Here is a 23,082-nt window from a genome sequence, read left to right on the forward strand (position 1 = left end):
AAACTTTAAAAGAATGATGTATCCCTCTAGCTCAATACAGTTTGAATCTCAGTCACCATTTTCCTTTGATAGTCTTTGTAAGTTGCAGGCACAGCCTCAAGCAAAGACAAGTAAAAAAGGGATGTAAGGATATATTTTTCATGCCAATAAGTAAGGGAGAAATTTAAACTCAAGTGCTTGACATACAAGTAATATACTAATAATTACAGATACAAAAAATTAAATTACAAGGTATTATAATAAATTATATATTAATCTTGTTTTGTAAGTTTAAATAATATAATTTTTATATTATGTACTGCAAAGTGAAATAAATGATATTTAATATTCTTACAAGTATAATGCAAATTTTTATCAATGCTGTATCATGATCCCACTTTGTAAAGCACTTCAGGGTTTTTTCCCTGTCACTGAAAACTGCAAAGGTTTTCTACTCAAAATCTGACCCAGTCCAACCTTTTTTTTTTTAATTCATATGTTCTCAATAGTTAGAGTTAGTTGCCTATTTCAAAGTAGGATGAGTAAATATTTTAAAACAAACCACAATCCTGTGCTAAGATATTGCTATGATTGAACCCCTTTAAGTGATAATAATATGGAAATGATAAGGATTTGACGTTCCAAGGGCAACTTTTACTCAAATGTGTTCTATGTACATAGCAATACATTTTCTACTTAAAACTGTAATAGTAAGAGAAAGCTTTATGGCAGTTTCTTCTCTTGTTGGCAAGGACACCTCTTAAAATTATAAAGATTCATACTGGTGTACACAAATCACAGTACATAATATTTTAAAAGCCTGATCCACTGATGCTTTGTAGGACTTATACAGCCAACTAAAATAAATGCTGATGGTACTGACAGCTCTTCAGAAATTCTGAGAGACATCTGTTCACCGATGGAGTCTATAGTCTTACAAAAGATAAATCTGAAGGGATGCAAAATGGAAAATATTCCTTTGAGCCTTAGAAATACTTAACGGTTTGGCTTGAACTTCAAGTCAGTTTCCTTCTTTCCTTCCCTCCTTCCTTCCTTCCTTCCTTCCTTCCTTCCTTCCTTCCTTCCTTCCTTCCTTCCTTCCTTCCTTCCTTCCTTCCTTCCTTCCTTCCTTCCTTCCTTCCTTCCTTCCTTCCTTCCTTCCTTCCTTCCTTCCTTCCTTCCTTCCTTCCTTCCTTCCTTCCTTCCTTCCTTCCTTCCTTCCTTCCCTCCCTCCCTCCCTCCCTCCCTCCCTCCCTCCCTCCCTCCCTCCCTCCCTCCCTCCCTCCCTCCCTCCCTCCCTCCCTCCTTCCTTCCTTCCTTCCTTCCTTCCTTCCTTCCTTCCTTCCTTCCTTCCTTCCTTCCTTCCTTCCTTCCTTCCTTCCTTCCTTCCTTCCTTCCTTCCTTCCTTCCTTCCTTCCTTCCTTCCTTCCTTCCTTCCTTCCTTCCTTCCTTCCTTCCTTCCTTCCTTCCTTCCTTCCTTCCTTCCTTCCTTCCTTCCTTCCTTCCTCTCCAAGTTTTTATGTTCCATTATAAATTATAATAACCTCTCAGCTTTGAATTTCTGGCACTGGAGCACTCACAGCTGCAAACCTCTGCAAAATACTCAAAGACATGGAAAACTGGAGCTTGATAAAGCTGATTTTATGTTTAACAAGAGTTAATGAAATGGTCTCTAATGTGTAATGGGTATATAGTAAATTTGGATGCAAAAAGAAGCTGTGGACCAGTGAAGAAAAAAAAATGTATAAATGTATGTTAATAAACATATAAAAAATTATACAAAGTAGATCCCACAGTGAGGAATAGGAAAGCATCAACATAAATATCGTATTCCTTCTGGCAAAGGACTTGCATGCTGGCAATTAGCTGCTAACATTGGCATTCGTCACCAGCACCAGAGTGAAGCCACCCAGAGGAGCAGAGGAAGGTGAACATAACTGCAAAAAAACAGGGTATGTTCATATAACTTCATTATATAATGTATAACTGTAATTTCTAAATCACATTATTATTCTTTCTTTTCCTATGAGGAACATAGGAACATTAGACTAATAATACTGAGACTTTCAAGATATGACTTTTATTAGCAATAAATTCTTGTGATTATGTATACATAATGTGTTCTTTCTCTGACTAGAAACAAGATTTGAATGTTACATGCAAAATTTGTTGTATAAAATTTAGGGGTAACTATCTGTAACATTTTTTAATGCCATCTTGACAGAAAACAGATAAAAAGGAAGGAAAAACACTGGAGAACATAATTTAAAGGATTAATTTCTGCTTTTGAATAGATTAAATTACATCTGGCATCTGAAGTAAAATGAGGAAATAGTGACTAGACTGAATTGTAATTACTAGCCTATAATATCTCCCATTTTATTTTGTTGTTTTTGCAGAATGTTTGAATAATATGGACCTGAACAACAGAAATATCAAGGAATGGATATTGTCAGCAATTACTATGATAGAACTTACCCAGCAAAAGACAAATATATTCCTCTGTTCTCTCTGTGTAGAGATAAGATTACCTCATCCCCACACTTTGTCTCTCATATCCATCAGCTCTAACATTCATCCATCTTTGAGAATGCAAGTCTGTGAACAGAGATCCCCTTCCTTGTGCAGACATGTACAGAAACCATAGGAGGACTCGGCCTTGCAAGGCAAAGGATCAAATCTGCCCTTGAGGCAATCCTGAGGTATTCTGGGAAGGTGTGTGTCCTGATTTTACCTGAGATTAATTTATTTTTCCCCAGTAGCTGCTAAAGTGCTGTGTTATTTATTTAGTATATACAGAGAAAATCATGCTGATGACACACTGGTAGCTGTTTTTGGTAGTTTCTCAGTAGTGCTTGCTCTAAATAAAGCTTTTTGCACTGTCTCATGCTCTGCCAGTGAGCAGGTGCACAAGAACCTGAAGGAAAGCACAGCCAGGACAGCTGGCCTGCCCTGGCCAAGGGGATAGTCCACACCACAGAATGTCATGCTCCCTATAAATTGGGGAGAGCTGGCTGGGAGCTGCTATTGCTGTTCAGGGATGGTCTGAGTCTCCGTCAGTGGGTGGTGAGCAATTGTGTTATGTATCACTTGTGTTTCTACAAGAAAAACAAGAGAGGAGGGTTTGGCTCCTCTCTCCTCTCCTTTTCATTACAATTATTAGTAGTTACTAACTCAAATATTAGTACCTAAAATATATTAGGTAATGTATTTTATTTTGTTTTAATTATTAAACTGGTATTATCTCAACCCATGATGTTTTACATTTTCTTTACTATTCTCTATCCTCCCCTGTGGGGGACAAAGGAGATCTGGTAAGTGGACAGCTTAGGGATCCTTATTTGTCAGCTGGGGTTAAACCATGATGGTACACAATAGCAGATTTTCATTGCTGGTTTTGGTTTTGGTTTTGGTTGCTTTGCTGAGCAAACACATTAATTGATTTGCTGTCCTTTCCTCAAATCCAAATAACTGCACTTCACAAATGTATTTGGAATCCTGAGTGCAGCCTTTTTCATTAAAATCATCCTTAAAGCCAAACCAGTGGCTAAGTAAGGACATAAATGCATTTGCAGAGATTGGACAGATCAAAGACTTGCAGAGAAGTCCCCAGGTTTTATTTTCCAGTTTTGTGTTTCCAAGTAGACCTTATGTGTGCTGAGGACTTTCTTTCCACAAAGCACCGCTGTCTGACACTGCATAAGAAATAGTGAATTGATTTCTGGTTTTGCTTTTCTTTGCTTGTTCAGATTTGCTTGACCTTTTCTTGCTTGACCAGTCAAAAGGTGTGATTATTCACCTGTATGCCAGACTGCTACAACCTCTCCTTTAGTACTGTGTGCAGTTCTAGGGCACACAATTTAAGATGGTTGTGAAGGTCCTTGAATGCATCCAGTGGAAAGCAACAAGGCAGGTGAAAGGGCTGGAAGTCAGGATTTGTGAGGAGTGGCTAAGGACTTTGACTTGTCTAGTTTGGAGATAAGGAGGCTCAGGGGAGATCTCATTGCTCTGTGAAGTTTCTTGAGGAGAGAAACTAGGGAAGTATTGAGATCTTCTCCCTGGGATCCAATGGTAGGATGCATGGGAATGGTTCTTTCCTACTTTTGAAGGGTGGTCAAATATTGAAACAGGTTTCCTAGAGTGGTGGTTGATGCCCCAGGTGCCAAAAATGTATTTCCATTCCAATAATGGTATTGCTGTTCTCAGCCTCTGATAGCCTCTGATCATAAAGTTATTATTTTCTAACAAGCTGATTTTTCGTTTTTTTACTGACTTCTGTAACAGAACATTCAAGAATCAATAGAAAGTTAAGCCTTATAGTTGCCTCCTGATAGGTTAGCATCGTGGGGCTAAGAAGATGGCATATATCATTAGTGACAGCTTCAGTTACAGATTTTTATCACTGGCAGAATGATGTAACCCTCATTACAAAAGAACATTGTTTAATTGATCCATTTTCTCCCAGCAGTCCTGTGGCTTTTTTTCCCTTAAAACATAAAGGCCAAATTGCAGTTCAGCTTCAATCGAGTGAAAACATTTTATTGCAGCAGGAATAAGAAATACTCCCTGCACAATTTAATTACCATGGTTTAAATATGAGAAAATCATTAGACAATTAATGTTACAAATGATGCCAGAGGATATTTTAAATAATAGTTAAATTAGTGCAGAGAAACCATGAAAAGATTTTTTTTAATGTACTGGCCCCCAACCTTTTCCTAGTTCTCAAATAATTCTTTAAGCTTGCCAAAGTTAATATGAATACACTGCATAGAATTTCAACAAAATGCCTATAGCTTCTAAATGGCTTTAATAGGCAATCATTTTGGAAAGTGGAGCTAATAACTTCCCTCACCACATGGAATCCCATGGGAGAAAAACAAAACAAACCTTTATATTTACAAAAAGCAATTGTAAAGAAACAAAAAGTACTCAAAGTGCATCCTCTGTAACTGACCAGAAGCCAAACTGAGAACAAGTTATTCCAAAGGTCTAATTGGGTGTTGGCAAGAATAAAGTGGTTTCTGCTGCGGCTTATTTCTCACCACTTATGTTTCAAATAAAAGAATCTGTTGGCTTAAAGACTGAATCTCTTTAAGCACTTAATTTTTTTGCATCAAGCTCTACACTGCTACCTCTCCCCAGAAAAATAAAAAAAAACCCTGGGGCCTTCCCTTCCTCAAAAGTAATTAATTTCCTCCCTCTGCAAATTGTACCAAATTGTGGACCGAATAGAATATATAAGAATTTACTGAAACGCTTAGAACATTTCTACGTCTTCCTATCCATTTCTAAGAAATCAATCTTCCTGACATCTGCAGTGTCTATATCTTAATAACTGTTCTTATATCTTAATATTTGGGATAGCAGGAGACAACTGCAATGTAGACACAGTATTTTCCTTTCCTTTCCTTTCCTTTCCTTTCCTTTCCTTTCCTTTCCTTTCCTTTCCTTTCCTTTCCTTTCCTTTCCTTTCCTTTCCTTTCCTTTCCTTTCCTTTCCTTTCCTTTCCTTTCCTTTCCTTTCCTTTCCTTTCCTTTCCTTTCCTTTCCTTTCCTTTCCTTTCCTTTCCTTTCCTTTCCTTTCCTTTCCTTTCCTTTCCTTTCCTTTCCTTTCCTTTCCTTTCCTTTCCTTTCCTTTCCTTTCCTTTCCTTTCCTTTCCTTTCCTTTCCTTTCCTTTCCTTTCCTTTCCTTTCCTTTCCTTTCCTTTCCTTTCCTTCCCCTTCCCCTTCCCCTTCCCCTTCCCCTTCCCCTTCCCCTTCCCCTTCCCCTTTCCTTTCTCCTTCCCTTCCTTTCCTTTCCTCTTTCCTTTCCCCTTCCCCTTCCCCATTTTTTTATTAGACACCTGACTGAATCGGGACATGACAGTACAGAATTGTGCTTAACAAGTGTGGTATAGAATGGCACTAACTACAAATTACAGAGATGACATTTCCCAGTTCCAGCAGCCTGCCAAGCACATATCCTCTTGTTTTCAAAGTGCATCCTATTCTTAGTGTTCAATTAGGACGACTGCCTGTCTGCCTTTGCAAATGCCTGCGTAAGTGTGCGGTTAAACCAAAACATGTCAGATAAAAATGGCAATGTTTTCCTGCTTAAGTAAAATAAAATAATGTTAATGAAATCTGCATAACATGTAATATTCATAGACATTTAAATGCGTGTTTCAATAAACCAACTTCGTGTAAAAAAGGTTCTGGCAACTTTAAAAAGCTTCTATATACAGCTTTTCTGGAGGTTCTTAAGGATTTTAAACCAGTGTGTTTTAAAAGAATACTTCTCACATTACTGCATTTTGATAGATTTATACAATATAAAAAAGACACAATAATAATTAAGTTGTTTGAAATATCTGATGAATTCAAAAGCATATAGAAACTTGTCGGACTTAATTCAGTTAATAGATAGTAGTAAAAATTAAAAAACAGTCTTGAACTATGAAGATTATTACCTCTTAGTTTTTTCCTGTTAACTGCATAATAAGCACCAAGAAATCAACATGAAATTACAATTCTGTGGTTTTTCCTTGCCAGAGAATGAAACTTTGACTTTTCAGAAGCAAATCCACTCACATTCAACAATATCGATTTTTAAATGGAAACATCCAGAAGCAAACAAAATGTTTAGCTCTTATTTATAAGAAATAAAATCTCCATTATCCCCTCATAATGTTTGCACAGTTTTCAATTTGTGTCCAAATCTTTAGGAAAGGGTGTGCACATATGTACATTTCCAAATCTGATGTGGATGAAATTTTAAAATATTGTCAAGTGCTGTTTAAGTAAGAGTTAATATAAAAGTTTAATAATTTTTTCTAGCAATTTGAACTGTGTGTGTCACAGAAAAAGATCAGAAGTCATGGAAATATTTATTATTTGACTTGTGTGTAACTAACTCATTAAGAAAGCTAACCCTGCAAGCAAGGTTTTTCTGATTCCAAACACCATAACAGAAATTAGTCCAGAAATGAATCTTTACCTCACACAGGAGGCACAGAAGCAGGTGAGTATTTGCAGACTGAAATTCTACTTGGGCTTAATCAAATGCTTTTTTTCCTTTAGTTAGCTCATAATATTTTGATGCCATTTACTGGCTGTTCTACTTAGAGTTTTAGGATGGAAGGGGATAAATATTTTCTCTTATTCTGTAAAGGCTTTGCTGAGGAAAAGCTATCTAGGACTTACACAGAGAACTAATTAATATTTCAACATTGACTTCTTCAAAGGAAAGAACTGCATAAAAAGTACATTATTCATTGCTGAATTTGCCCGCATGATGTCACTTGAGGTTCCCAAAGTAGAAAACATAGAGAGATAAAGAGAATACAGACAATGACAAAATAGTACCTCACTAATAACTACGTTTGCATATTTTGCCCCTTTAAAAAATACCGATTTATTCTTGGTTTTCGTATTTTGTAGAAAATTTGGTACAGCTCAACACATTGGTTTCAAACCACTTTCTATATATGTTCCTACTTGTATGTGTGATTAATATGCCTTCCTGCCAATGATGGTCTTTTCTGCATGTTTGGCTTTTTCCATTATATATTGTTTGTTTCAGTACTTTCTCTTCTATAAACCACATCTTTCACATTTATGATAAAGGAGGCAATATCAAAACATAAATTTTTCCAAAGTACAAGCATTTTGATTAATTTCTTTATATAGAAATTATATTTCCTTTGTGTTTTCAATACAAAGCAGTATATAACTTGGGTCAAATGATGTTTAGCTTTAAACAAGTATTAATATCAAAATATGCAAAGAGCTACCAGACTGATATGAGAGCAGTTAATTATCCATAGTATATTTTAATAGATATGTTTTATTAGGTCCACTGGCTTTCTTTTGTAAGTAGAACAAATATAACTTCATTTATTAACTGTCTAATTTTACAAATGTGATCGCTTTTATTACTCAATAGCTCTATAAAATGTCCTCAGACATAGCTACTACAAAGGCCTAAACTAACCTTCACATTCACTTAAGTTATTGAGAATTACTTACTCTTTTATTTGTATTTTTTCCCAGACATCTTAACTAGTCCAAGTGAAACAAAAGGGCAAGTAAATTCTGGTATCATTGAAGAACACTGCATAAAGAACCTTACTCTACAGGCTGAAGTTAACAAGTTTTAGTGCTATTTTTCCACTGATAGAAATTAATACTTGGGGTTTGCTTATGTCTTAACTGCTTCTCCCTCAGCTTTAGAACACTACCTTTTAGTAAGTATGGGTATTTTTTGCTGATGAAAGTTAGCATTTTCTGTAAAGAAATGTCATCCTCTCTGGAGTTCCAGGCTTGTTTCTTTACATTGCAACTTATGGAAGTCACTGTGATAAAATTCAGAGTGAAAGGTGGAATTCCACTGAGTGAAGATAGATTTTATATTCTTATATACAGAATTATATACAGAAGAGGTTATATATCATTATATAGTGAAAATCTTTGTGAGGAGGAAAACTATCTTATTTGCCATATTGCAATAGGCTTAGGTAGCATTCAAGTAAGTAAGTAAGTAAATCAATAAATATATATATACATACATATCTAAAATTAAATTACTCTTCCCCATTCACTACAATGTAAGCATTCAAAATTGCATACTGGAAACATTTTAATAAATAGTCCTTTCAACTGTGCAGGATAAAATGTAAAGGTGTCTGTTGCCCTGATTTTTAGAAGTGTTAAGTTTTCTTTTATAGTTCTTTTGAAAGTTTTAAAGTTTTAATAAAACTTCTTCAGCTTTCTGATAATGTTTACATATTTGAGAGTCAGAGTTCTCACACAATTTCATGTATAAATATAATAGTTTACATATTTCTCTGTAAGTAGAGAGAAATGACTGATTAATCTTTGGACTGTGGTTATGAGAGGTATATGAAATGAGAGGTAGTAATTCCATCCTTCAATCCACAGTCACCTTTAGAATTCTATAAATACTAGATGTTTGAATAAAACGAAGTCATTTCTCTTTTGAACTTACCAAGCTTCTGTGTACTCATTTTGTGTCCAGTAGTGACAGCTGTCACTGTATGGAAGCAGCAAAGATGTTCAGGACATTCTTATTCTTCTCAAAATGAGTTAAACATTTTCAGACTGCATTTTTCAGACTGTACAAAGCTCTAGTCCTAAATTGTCATTGCCTTAATATTTGAGAAATTAATATTTTGCAATAGTATTTGTCAGCCTTGTTAGGTAGGAGAGCTATATAATCCTCCATTTTACCAAAAGAATACTGAGAAGAAAGAGACCTTTCTCAGTATACGACTGAAAGTTCATTGCAGACTAAGTAATTACTTCACAGATGCCAAGATAATTCCCTGTTTTAAGCATTCATCTATTTTGGGTGAGTATTTAGTGAGCCTGAACACTATTTTATCCAAATTAAATTTAGTTGTGCTTTAGATGTACTCCCTTAGAGTGAGGAAATCACTTCTCATTATATTCTCAGACACACTGAAGACATAAGTCCTTCTTATGGACTTTTTGTTTCAGAACTTACCCTAATTTATACAGATTTAGTTTTATATAGCTTTAGTCAGGGCTTTTGGGTTTCAACTGTTTTTTGTTTTGTATAGACATAGTAATAGCGCAATGTGCAGAGAACAATAGGAAAAAAAATCAGTAATACAACTATAAAGCAGTGAAGAACTAACACTGACCTCAGAAAATTATACAATTGGAGTTTAAATCAATATAATTTTGCTCAAACACAGTCTTCAGTTCTTTGTTCAATACTGCTTGGGAAGGTTTAACATGAACGTAATTATGGATAAAGACTGCCTAAATCACCATTAATTATATGAATAATATTCCTTGTACTTGTCATTCTCAGCTTATTAGCCATAAAAAGCTTTGAGTGAATCAATATAAAAATCACAGTCAGTTTGCTATACTGCCCATTGTAAGCAGTTTATTTATTTCAGGGCATAAGCTATTTCCATTTCCAGCCTCTTTTAGTTTACTGATAATTAGTGATGGTTCTAAAAAATCGTCTGCACACCATAGGCAGTTACCGAAAGAGGAATATATATGTGTTAATTTCCTCTGAAATCTTGTTTTATACTATCCATAGCCTCCAACTGCAGAAGATTGCTGCATCTTCAACTAGAGGTTGCAGAAATCCATAGGAAAAAGTCAAATTCTAGTTTTGGAATAATGCTCTTGATTTCTTTTGTATACATGAGGCAAGTGTCTAACATAGGGCTTCCACAAATTGAAATTTTGGTAAATTTTAAGACAGACTGTATACGTAGAGGTACCTCAGTGCTGTTGTGAACTTGCTAAACGTGATGTTTTGCTTTCTAAGGCTGTACATTCTGAGTACTTCAGCTGAAATGCACAATCCCTCCACTATCTCATTCCTTCTTATACAAAATAATCTCAGTTCTCAAATAATAAAAAGAAAAAAAAAACCCACTCATTTAATCTGGGCCAAATAGAAGAATTGTGTACAAACTTACACACTCATAGGAATGTTAGGAATTTGAAGAGAGTCACTTGTCAGTGCAAAGTTATAACCATAAATCTTGCTGATAGCAGATATTAAGTCTCCTCAGAGGATATGTTTATGGTTCAAGGTGGACCTTGTACTACAAGTAAAGATTTGAAGAAGCCATGAGCATCTTCTCTATCCTCTGAAGTATGCTCAGGGAGAAACTAAACCCTGCATCATGAGAAATGGGACAACTTCCAGGCTTCCTAGCACTGATTTGGGCTTTCACAGGAAGTAACTTAGCAACAGTCAGTTTATCAATGTCAGGCGGTTTTATGTGCATCAGATGACAATTGGTACACAGTGTATAAAGCTATGTCCCAGGAATTCTTCAGTCCCTGTCTGCCTTTGGAGCCACTTGTGAAGTGGCACCCATGCCTTCAAATTAATACATCTGAATATGACCATCCATGTGACCTAGTAAAGTTTCTGACTTAGATGTGGAGGACCAGTTTATGACTTGATGCTCAGTAATTAATTATTTCTTAAGAAGTCTCTGTTAGGCATTAAGGCTATTTCTGGCATAAGCGTCCATCCAGTGAAACTAATATAAACCTTTAATATACTTAATTTTTTTCTTAAAATATAAAATAAAAAATTATAATAATATTGTTTGTGTCTGTAAATGAAATTATCTACAAAGGTAGAAAGAAGTGACAGTTGTGAGAGTTTCAGCTCATTTCTGGAAACATAAACTGCGAAGAAAAGAGAGAAAACAATACTTTACACCTGACAGCTCAGATTATGGTGCCCTACAGACCTTAACTGCCTACTCCAAATCTTCCCACATCTTTTATTAATGAACAGTGGGGTGATAAATACTCTGAGTGGTTGTCTAGTTTTTCTAAATACTCTATAAAAATAATTCTTTTTATGGAAAAATAAACCCACAAGAATTTAAGCCTTTTTCTATCTTACAAAAGAAAAAGTGCCTTCGAAACTAACTTTTTTTTATCATCTAAATATACAGTAAGATATCAAACAGTATTGATTTGGGGGCAGGTATAATTTTGATATTTGGTATGGCCTCATATATCCAAACTTTTCTAAAGTCTTATTTTTAATATTTATTATTAAAAGTTCTGAAAAAAACCCTACTTTAAAGCAGAAAGGCCACCAAATATTTCAACAACATCTTAGCAAAGTACGTCCTATTCCACTAAGAGCTCTGCATTACAAGAATATTTCAATACACCTGTGGACATCTACAAACCCCATTGCAACAGCAGAGTAACAGTAGATTTCTTATATTTGAGGCTGCAGCCATTAAAAAAAAATGTTATAATTCACCCGGGTGATGAGACACTCTACAATGTCACAGTGTGACGTAAAACTTAACAGTAAATCAATAGAGAAGACCCTCTCATACCATCATTATGAGTACTCCCGGTAAATCAGAAATACAATTTCCAGAAAAAAAAGACCAGAAAATACTCTATTTTTTTCTTTTTAATACTTTGTAAAGACTTTCTAGAATAAACTGCAACAATGTTGAAGGGATTCTTTTCTATAATAGCTAAGTAAAATAAAGGCAATTTGGAAACATCTATCAAGTGTACACAAAGGAAGGTATATGCTGATAGTAAAGTATAGGAGATATAAATGATTCTTTTTATTATTGTTAATAGCAAATTGTTCCTTATAAAACAATGGAGTTTCTAAATGAGAGCTGTTTAAGGGATCTCCATGATACCAGTTCGTATTACTCTCCTTTGTTGCTTACCTGGACTTTGAGTCCCTACTTCCAGTGGACTGACATCTCTATTTAGTTTAGCTTGAATTTTTTTTTACACGGTTTCCAGCCTTTTCTTCATAAATAATAAAAATTAAAATAGGTGGTATTCATTAACAAAAAACATAAATAAACAATTCAATTTTTAAACACTGCCCTTCAGAACTGTGGATATTTTCCTTCTTATTATTCCTGGGGAGGAAGCATTGCTACATAAAGGACACATCACTCGTCTGACTATAAAAGGGAACACTAATCAATCACTAACTTACTGCATGACTCTAAGCAAGGTAATTTGCTGCAATGTCGATTTCCTTTCCTTTGACTACACAGCTAATAATTTCATATAGGAAATAAATCAGTGGGGAAAATTGTCTGTTACTGGAAATACATTCAGTACGGAGAACAACAAGACCCAAGCTTCATTTACGTGGCTACATATTATAAATAAATGTGTGTATATATGCGTACGTATGCATTCATATACATTTTCTTTATTTACCCTCCTAATACTCTACAAGGTCTCTGTTTTTTTATATCTCTTAGATTATATATATATGTAAATATATTTTTATGATGAGTTAATTTAGCACAAATAACTGTATTAAGACTTGCCCCCTAGCTGATTGCAGACAACATAAGAAAAACTATAACTGTGCTTTCAGTTTCTATTTTCCACTGTCCTGGTATGGAAAATGTAATACAAAATTAGCAAAATCAAAAAAAAATGCAGAATATAATTAATTCTGCAAAGGCTTCTGAAAGATGCTTTTGAGAATTTTACATGGAATCATGGAATGGCTTGGGTTGGAAGGTCTCTTTAAAGATCATCTAGTTTCAACACCTGCTATGAACAGAGGCATCTTTCACTAGATAAGATTGCTCAGAGCCCTATCCAGCCTGGAACAGTTCCAGGAATGGGGCATCCACAACTTCTCTGGGTAACCTCTTCCTTTTCATTGCCTCATCACCCTCATAGTAAATAATTTCTTCCTACTACCTAATCTAAACCTACTTTATTTCAGTATAAATGCATTCCCCCTTGTCCTGCCACTATATGCCCTTGTAAACAGTCATTCTCCTTCTTTCTTGCAGGATCCATCAGTCCCGTAGCTTCTCTGCACACATACAAGAAGTGTGGAGGTGTCTTCAACAGTCATGGCCAAGTCAAAATAAATGTTCAAACTCCAAATGCCAAGACAAAATTTGCTGTTTGTGCTAGTAGATAATTGCATAGAATGATTTTCTTCATCAAACAGGTCTTACTATTTGTTCAGAGGATTAGAGAACACTGCTAAGGGATCATCACATTTATCCACATGATCACCAACACTGTCATTATTAGTTGTCAAATCTTTAATAGAAAATACAGGCAATAATTTATTTGGTTTTCTTTTCCAACTCTTTTTTTTCCCCATTAATTTTCCATTGTCACCAGTATTTTCTATCTCACAAATAGAAAAAAATATTACAATTTATTATTCTAATTCACTGGAAAAAGTGACAAAATCATCCAAAACTTATATTCTTTACAATAAACTTCAGTATTTTTTGAACAATTCCTATTCCCTTAGATTTTTATTTTGCAGATGCTCTCTAAACTTATTTCCAAAAAGCTGAATTCTAAGATGAGCAATATATGCATTATTCTCTAAATATCTATATATATAATAAATACAATTTAAAGATATCACTGCAAAATAAAATTAACAAAATACTCTTTGAAATCTAATACAGTCCAATTAAATCTGTTAGAATTAGAGTCTCCTTTTCAATATGATATTCTTTCCTACTGAGATACAAATCACTAAAAAAATATGGTTTTCAAATTATGGATTTTTCAAAGAAGTGTTAACTTAGCTTTCCATATTTATGTCGTCCTAGTGAATGCCAGCTAAATTATGATTCATTTTCTAGTGAAAAGAAAGCTTTTTTTGACCAGCTGTACTTTTGGGACCTGAAAGGCAGAATATTTTTCTCTTTCAAGAAAAAAACACAGTACAGTCATAAATTTCCTGGCAATTTGTGAATGAATAGTTGCAAATTTACTAAATTCTCCTGGCAGATTTTACAGCTTTTTTTTTCTATACACATCTATATAAAATACATATAATAGTAGTATGCATACAATTTGTGCATGTACACAAATTTTTTAAAAATTCAAATAGTTTTTCATTTGAGGATTGTTTGTTTGATTGTTTTTAATTTTTTTTTGGCAACTTTTTTATTATTTCACCTTTTATCTCATTAGGAATGGAACCAGGAGTTTCTTTCTTATTCATATGTTCAAAATGTCTCTTAGGTCTTATGTATTATTGTTCTAAGATCAAGAAAGAAATCTACATTGATACGGAAATGGTATTTTTTTCTTGAATCAACTTATATGAATCCATGTCAAAATTATGTGTGGCTTACTGTAGAAACTGCTTTTATAGAAGTAGCAGGCAGAATCTGAAGTGTACAGAGCAATATATCTAGATTTGCAACAAAATAAAACTAAATATTTAAAAGAGTAAGGGTAGGGTCGAGAGAAAGGCAATCAAATCTCTTATTTCAAAATACATATGTTATCCACTGTTCAATGAATCAAATGATTGCTGACTTACCTTAATGAAAAATGAACTGCAATGTTTCTGAGCTCAGACACATGACATCCATATAAATGGCAATGCAGAGCCAGGATCTGATCAACAGTGCTCTTAACATGGGTTCACATGGAACTAAATCTCTAAAAATTTTAGATGTTCTGTATATACCATCAGGAACTGGTATTTCTCTGGAAAATGATCTCTGGTTTAAATATGCTAAACTTGTGAAAGAACATAAAACTAAAATGTTCAACATTTAACCTTCAAGTTAAAAGTTTGTCCTTTTCTTCTTTTAGCATTCCCAAACTTATGAAGCTTACAACATGAACCAGTGTCTCTGCCACAATCAAACATGAGAACAATACCTTTCCTTTGACTTCTCATGAATCTCTATCATTCCCTAAGAATTGAGGGAGGAAAAGAACCCACATTCTTACAACTGATCAGTAAAATAATATTTCTGGAAACTCAAAAATTTAATAAATAGTCCTTTATATAGATATCGATACAGTAGGAAGCTAGAAAACAAAATGACAAAATATGTACAAAGCATCCTACATAAGTACTCCGAATTGCATCCCTCAAATGACTCTAAACTGCAGTAAGAAACCAGATTGATATTATTATTATTATCTCCACCTTTCAGTTTTTCCAATATTAACAGTCTGGCATCACTGATCCAGGCCTAATTGAAGAAGAATAAAATAGATAACCCTTTTCTAGAACACTAAGAGGACTCACCTGGATATTACATGCACCTTTGTACTGAGCACCCTAGTCCCTTTAATCTGCCTTGTTCTCTGCACATGCAGCTGTTGGTCACTGGAAGACCTGGCCTTCTGTCCTCTGACCTTGGCCAGCCTCTCTTTGGCCAAAAGCATGCTACCAACAACCCTGATGTTGTGTTAAATGCATTTCTCTTGAGAACTTGAATGTCATGGATATCAAATATCTGCCTCATCTGACTAGATGCAGAACTAAGAACTTTTTCAACATTGTCAAACTTTTAAGTCAAGGAGCTTTCAAACTTTTCACACAAAACCATTAGTTTAGAAATAGGATGGTTATGACATTACATGGAAAAAAGAAATTCTTACAGTAGAAATATTTAATGCTTTCGCTATTGACAAAGACTAAGATAAATGCTAAATCATCCTTGCATTTCCCTGTATGCTTCCTCCTCCATCAGGATGGAGAATAGCCCTGTAATCTAGATCTTGACCATTCAGGAGTACTGGAGTCACATCACCAGCAGCAGCAGCTTCTCTGCACTATATCAGGCTTTTTTTCTTTCCTGAAAGTTCTACCTGTGATAACAGATGACGTGACATGCAGCATTTTCTCTGCTTTTCTCATCGATGGCATGACTGACGCATTTTATAATCCTACTCCACAGAGTAGCAGATGGTGCCTACTCTTTCTCATCCTTTACATGACTTTGTATTTCTTTTCTGTCAGTCATTAAACTAAGATTTTAATTCTCTTTTTCTTTTTTTTTTTCTGGCTGTACATGCCATGTTATTTCATATGGCAGCAGTTACTTCTCCTGCCAGACTCATGTCTCTTGAGGTCCAGACTTAGCAAAAGTCTTGAACTCTACATGAATCTTTTATTCCAAATGTAACAAGCCCTGAATGATCACTGACTAATGCTATTCTTTAGAAGGACTAACTCTCAAAGTGTGTGAAATGTAAAGGTGGGGGTGTGCCATAGCAATTCAGTGCAAAGATTAATCACTCTTCTTGCCACTAAGAGCAAAGGTATAAATTAGTAGAAGGTCTGCTAACACTGCAGAGAAACCTCAGAAAATGTGTGCATGGTCATCCACCTTTCCTGCTCCACCTCTCCATGAGATGACAGTCGCATAGCACATGAAAGCACTAAAATCCTCAAAGTAGTTCACCACACCACTCAATAGAACAAGTTCATTTGGGTTCAAAATGGTGTTCAAACAGTTCTGCTCAGTGTAATGTTACTTCCCTGCCCCATGCACATGAAAATATGATCAAACATCTGTATCTTCCTGTGTGATTCTGTCCTCTATTTTTCAGGGATATACAGTCTCACTGACTCATATGCTCATGATCAATGTCGTGAAATTTACCAGGGACCTGTATCAAGCACTAACACTTACCACATAAGAACTGAGGCAGAAATGAATATCTCCAAAAGTAAAAGTAGCCAGGAATATAAAGTCTAATCATTCGTGTTTTAAAATGCCCATCCAGTCTGAATGAGACAAAGCTGCGCAGAATCTGTAGTTGTCTGGATATTGCTGAAAAGATTCACTGAGCCACAGATCTAATTTACTGCATTTGGCTTTCACAACAGTAGTTTCTACTCTTCCCTTTTGCTGTATTTCTTATAGTTGCTTTAGAAAGCAGGGGATTTAAAATCTTTAAATTTAGAAGTAAAAGCATTTTCCTCAAACGCACATCAATTTCCTATTATTCTTGCATTCTTACATTCCAGTAACCACTTTACACCATGAACATATTATTTAAAAATAATATTTCTTTACCACAATGAATACCATATTAGCCACTAGTAAAAACATCACTCAAAGCCATGCATATCTTATAGTTTTGTACTATCTCCCTATTGCAGAGGGCACAATGAAGAGTGTGTATATAATTGCATGAGAGACAGCTGCGACAAAGAATTAGTTATACAGTTTCTATAGTAGCTATAATATTGAAAAATTATGCAAATATTAAATTTGCACTAAATAAAATCAATGCATTAAAATAATAAAAATAGAAATTTGAAAGTAGGGTTGTGAGGAAGAGAAAAAAGGCAAGCACCAGTTAATATGTTCCCTCATTGCTTTTTTTTTTAATAAACTAATAGGATAACGAAGAACATAAAATATATACAAGTAATAGATGCTATATCATTGCTGCTCCAACAGAATGTCTTCAATTTTCCAAGATTTTAAGTTGCTATAAGAAATTAGTGTTATGAAACACTGAACTTGTGCTTGAGGCTTGAGGTCTGATCAGGCAATTGCAAATGAGGCAACCATTACATCTCTCATGTAGATCTCTCATCTTTGAGGGATATGCCTGGAAGGCATTCAAAGATCTGTGCATTAAAGATAGCTGTTAATGCAAAAGGAAATGAGACTGGATGAAGTGTTTCCATCCAACCTTTTCTGACGAATAACTGTGGTTTGGGTAAGGTGATTTTCTGTGGAAAGAGTTTGCCTTTCTTGGAATAGATTTCTCAGCAGAAACCTAGGATCTAACTTGAAGAAAAATTGGACTTATAAAGTTTTCCCCTTCTCTTCTGGCAAAAATTAAGAGTTCTCACAACAAAAAGGATAAAATACATTTAGAGCAGCATTAAACAAATCATCCTTTTCACAAATGTCCACTAACATGTAAACACATAATGTTGTTGAAAATATGTTGTCTATCCAAGTCATCATACTAAGTGTAAAAAGGAAGAAGTAAACAAGCAAGAGGAATTCAAAAGCACACTGCTTTTGCAGGTGGTTTTGAAAGAAAAAAATGCAATAAAATATTTTTTCTTTCACATTGATCAAACAGAAAGGAAGGACTAAGTAAAAAACAGACTTGTGAGTGAACTTCTCTACCCTGCCTTCAAAACACATATTATCCAGCAGATCATAAGAACTGCATAACCTGCATCAATTTTGTGACAGCATTTAGCTGATGTCAATGAAGGTTCATATTTCCAATGCAGTTTAATTGTCATTAGGCTGTTTGCCTTAAGCAAAAAATTGGTGGGAAGGGGGTTCAAAAGGTTATAAGACAGTTTTTGTTTATTTAGCTAATTTTTTTTTGTTGTTTCTTCTGGCCACACACAGTGTGTGCTGTATTTTTAACTAAGCAATGAAGCACAAGCTGTATGGCAGCTATTCTTGAGGGACTCAGCCTGAAAGAAGTTACCCAAATAGAACACTTCAGTGCATCTGCACTGTATGTTGCCTTGGAACAGGGAATCAGGAAGAGTATTACGCATGAGACTAGAAGAAAAGCTGAGACCTGAGCAGTAAATGTCACAATAATTCATTTGGTGTGTTCAGATTTACCAGCATGAAAACAACACTACTGCTCCGCTGTCAGCAAAAATGATGTTCTGCAAGTATTCATGGCAAGAGTTGGTCACACTGCAAGAGTTTCTCTCGTTACATTCTTGCACAGGAGATTTGCTCTTTCTCACCTTCAATTTGACATTTTACAGGGATTAGGAACATAAGTCAGAAAGAAAATTGTATAATGCATTGTTTTCTCCCTGTGCCTGACTGCTGCTAATCTTAAGTCAACAAATGTCAGATTTCAATTTTAGTGAATTACTGCATCACAGACATCAAAAAAAAATCAATCTTCCTGGCTTTTATTTTTCTAATTCTTTCCTATGCAATGAATGAAGAAAAAAAAAACCATTTTGCTATACCTACCTGACACCTGCTTACAATCATAATTTTGAACATCTGAAACAATTAGAATTGTCAAAATATCCTGGTTACACAAAGGTTTGGTTTTCATGGCAATTTTATTTTTTTTAGGAAGGAAGATGACCTAGTGTGACTTCAAGCATTTTCTCTCTATAGAAAAGACAAGATTTCTCTGGACATTGATTGGACATCACTAAAAAGATATAAAGAAATAAAAGTCCTAGAAAATATTTTATTATGCTCGAACTTTTTCATGGAAACAAATGTGAACATAAATAAAAAACAGTTACTTCAAAGATACACTAATTATTTAGAAGTTATTCTAAAAAGAAAATTATAAGAAAACCCCAGTCCTTTGCAAATTAAGATTTTGTTTTAGAGTTTAATGTTAAGTACTTTTTACCTTCCATGCTTCATATATGTAATCCTGTATAACAAAGAAATGTTTACTGAGTCAAAATAAACATTATTTAAGTACATCATTATTCAACAAAATCTGAGCAAAATGTTAAACTTTCACACTTAACACCACTACTTAATTGCACTTATAATGTTGCTGACCTAATTAATGTGGATTAAGTTGTTACTGATTCTTTGTAAAAAGGATTTTTGAGAATTTTTCCTGCAAACCTTCCCAGATTTTTTGGAGCTAAAGCTCTCTGAAATCTTTGATGGACTTCAAGATCTCTTAACCATGCTGATTTTTTTTTAATTATTATTTTTCCTACACCCAGCAGTGTAATTACAATGTTAGTTTAGGAGGAACTATTGAAATGTCACAATCAACCCCCAGAAAGTATTTTTAAAGCCTTTAAAAAAACATGTGTCTTTTCAACTGATTTTGCAAGGAGATATATGAGTATTGGTTATCTCTCAAAGCAAAACAAAACAAAAAAAGGAATTAGTGTTGGAAGAACAGAGTAAACTTTAGGGACAGACAAAGTTGGGGGCTGCTTCAGACAACAGATAAGAAAGCGACCCCAGCCATGGTGCAAATATCCGTACTGGCAGCAAATCTTAGACATAAACAGGTTTGCTTCTGTCACTTCTAAGGCTGAGGTAGGGCTTAGGCTGTGATCCAGGGCACCTAGTTCCAGCCTCCCTCAAGCCAGCAGACTCAGCTGAGACATCATCCTTATCCCCTTCTCTCTTTTGCAGGACAGAAGAAGCACCAGAACCTCATTTTCTAATCTTGTCCTTGTTAAGTAGGCAGCGCTGACATTTCTCTCCTCTTCCTATAGCAAGAAAAACCCAGGTCCAGACTAGATTGCACTTCTCACTCTCAGGTTTGAAAAATTACATTCTCACAATGTACTGTGAAGAAGCCTTGAGTCAAGGGGTCAAGGTGTTTATACTGGAGCCACTTCAGAGTGATTCTGAAACTTTGTTTTCTCTGGGTAAGCAAATCAGAACTTTTCAGATTAACACCTAGTAGAATCTATCACCAAAAAAAAAACCCCAAAAACACACCAGCACAATATTTATTGATTAGCTAGGCATTAAATAAGGTTAAGGAGGTTAGCCAGAATTTTTAGGCTATAAAATTTTCAGTGGATTTTTAGGTTCACACTTGGTTGGCCAATGTGACTTGCATATTAAGCCAGAATGATGTACAACAATACCAGAGCTTAGTCCAAATGTTTAGAAGACCATGTAATAGTTTCACACAGCAGATCAATATCTGCTTTCACTTTTGAAACAAACTCCACTAGTTCTCACTGAATAATGAACTTGGAACTCCTTTTCACCTTCTAATCCAAAGCCCATGGAAGCATGAATAAATATTTCTGTTGAATGCTAGGACCTCTGGATTAGATCTTAAATGATGGAAGATGATGAAGTTGATCTACAGAGCAATAAACAGAGTTTCTCTGAAGAAGAATTCACATTCACATTCAAACACTTTTTCCAGGTCAGTATGATGGACTACACAAAAAAACCACATCTCTGTTTGACTGAAAGCATTTGCCTACAGTTACTGTATTTCTTACTTACTTGTAGTAAAAGGTTTTCCATTATAAAAAAATATGGAGGGAACACTCAAAATCTTACACAAACATGAGGCTATGAAACAATTTTTTCTCATATGGCATAATATTAAAATAATTCTAAGAAATTCTCTACCAAAAAATTCAACATTTCATTCTGAAGTGTTCTGATAGTTTCTTTTTGACCTTTTTAGAATATATTTTTCTAATATCTTGAAAGTTTCTATTTCTAAAGGTATTTCTAAATTTTCTGTTTCTAAAAGTATTTTCCTTTCTAAACAGACAAAGAATAGTGAGCTTTTATACCTTACACTGTATATGACACAGCAGTTCTGCTAATAGTCCTATTTTTTATTACTGTTACTCTTTTACCTAAATTATTATTGTGAAAATGAAAAAATTACCAGATGAAGTGATACTACATCTTATGTCATTCTAAACTCCTTTATTGCTAAATAATATTTTTATCTGCAAGTTCTTCCACACACTAGATATGATCCAGCTTTCAATGGCACACATTCTGAAGCAATAGACAGGGGACATAATCTCTTTTTCCCTTGTTTGTAGCATTTGCTTATATAGAATCATAGAGCCATTAAGGTTGGAAAAGACCTCCAAGTTAATCAAAATGCAAACTCTGAGACTCTGTATCTCCTTCATGAACAAAAACTGCATTAGTGATAAAGCAGTATACTGTGTCAATGCTAAAATTCTTTTAACACTGTGTCTAAAAAGTAGCTCGCTGATACTGAAATAAAACGGATCTTTTTTAGCTACTCCTCATTAATTAATGGAAGGATATCAAACACTAGAGCAACAATATAAGAATGCTGGACTTGAATCCACAGGTGGTGATTACTGGTCTTTTGACCTGCATATATTTTTTATAAAATAATGGTAATATTTTGTTGTTTAGATTTTTCCTGCAGCTGTAGGTGTGTGTGTGTGTGTGTGAAGGGATTCACAGAGTTGCTTTGTTTCATTTTTAAATGAGTGAGGAAAGAATACTGAAATTCTGTTGGATGAGGGAGGGACAATTTGTAGAGGCTAATACTGAAGTGATAAAAATATATCTATATTTCAAACAATTAGACAGAAAAATGCATTCACATAATGATTTAGTCTTCTGTATGAGATGCTGACCTAGAAAGCAGAGAAAAACTGATAAAAATATTCAATTTACCCTTACTTTTTTCTTCAGCAAGTGTTTTGCTTTCAGTCTTCATTTTTTCAATAGTATTAATAGTTAAGCCACTGTAAGAACCTTTTTTTTTAAGATTCTGTGTCTGCATGCATAAATGTCTTACATTAGTCTTGCATTATTTAATGAACATGTAAAACCTCAGTAGCCATGAACATGAAATGCAGCAATACAGGATCTCAGGAAGGGAAGAGGCTGGGATCACTGCCAGCCATCCATCTAAAGTGCAGAACACAGTACACATGGAGAGCAAAGGCAGTCAAGTGCCCATCTGCTTGCTTCAGAAGTATTTTTCTTGCAGAGTGGATGAGAACACTTTAGTTAAGCTCAGTAATGAACTGATTAGGCTGGTTGTGAAGCAAATAGAAATGAACAGGCTGGTGATTAACAGTCAACTCACAAGCAAGAGCAAACCCACATTGTCACAAAAAAGATAACTTCTTCTGTGTTTAGGGAGTGATTTGAAGTGAAGAGTAGTATCGTTTCTCGAGGGTTCCTGAACTAGCATAGCAAATGCACAGCAAAATAAAACCACCAAAGACAAAATAAAGCAAGAAAAAAAGAAACATAACTCCTCTCATCCCTTAAATAATAGACTAAGTGCTCCACTGCTGTTCTATGGGAGAGCTGTCAGACAGCCTTAGTACAAGGCCAACATAACTTCCACTGTG

The 23,082-nt window shown here is 34.8% G+C and overlaps 1 long non-coding RNA gene across 5 annotated transcripts in view; it reads left to right on the top strand.

Annotated features, from left to right (window-relative positions):
- The window catches only part of LOC115493833 (uncharacterized), a 113,955-nt gene extending 94,485 nt beyond the window's left edge, over positions 1-19,470 (top strand). For 2 of the 5 annotated variants that reach the window (XR_003958798.4, XR_012054069.1), the window contains 2 exons: positions 1,825-1,931; positions 2,379-3,228. This is a non-coding gene — a long non-coding RNA (uncharacterized lncRNA). Of the gene's footprint in view, positions 1-1,824; positions 1,932-2,378; positions 3,229-13,306; positions 13,404-19,333 lie in introns of those variants that run through there. The other 3 variants (XR_012054071.1, XR_004367059.3, XR_012054070.1) reach the window with 3 other exon arrangements.
- Positions 19,471-23,082: the final 3,612 nt, after the last annotated feature.

Source organism: Taeniopygia guttata, chromosome 2 (assembly GCF_048771995.1).
Source record: "Taeniopygia guttata chromosome 2, bTaeGut7.mat, whole genome shotgun sequence".
Classification (NCBI taxonomy): domain Eukaryota; kingdom Metazoa; phylum Chordata; class Aves; order Passeriformes; family Estrildidae; genus Taeniopygia; species Taeniopygia guttata.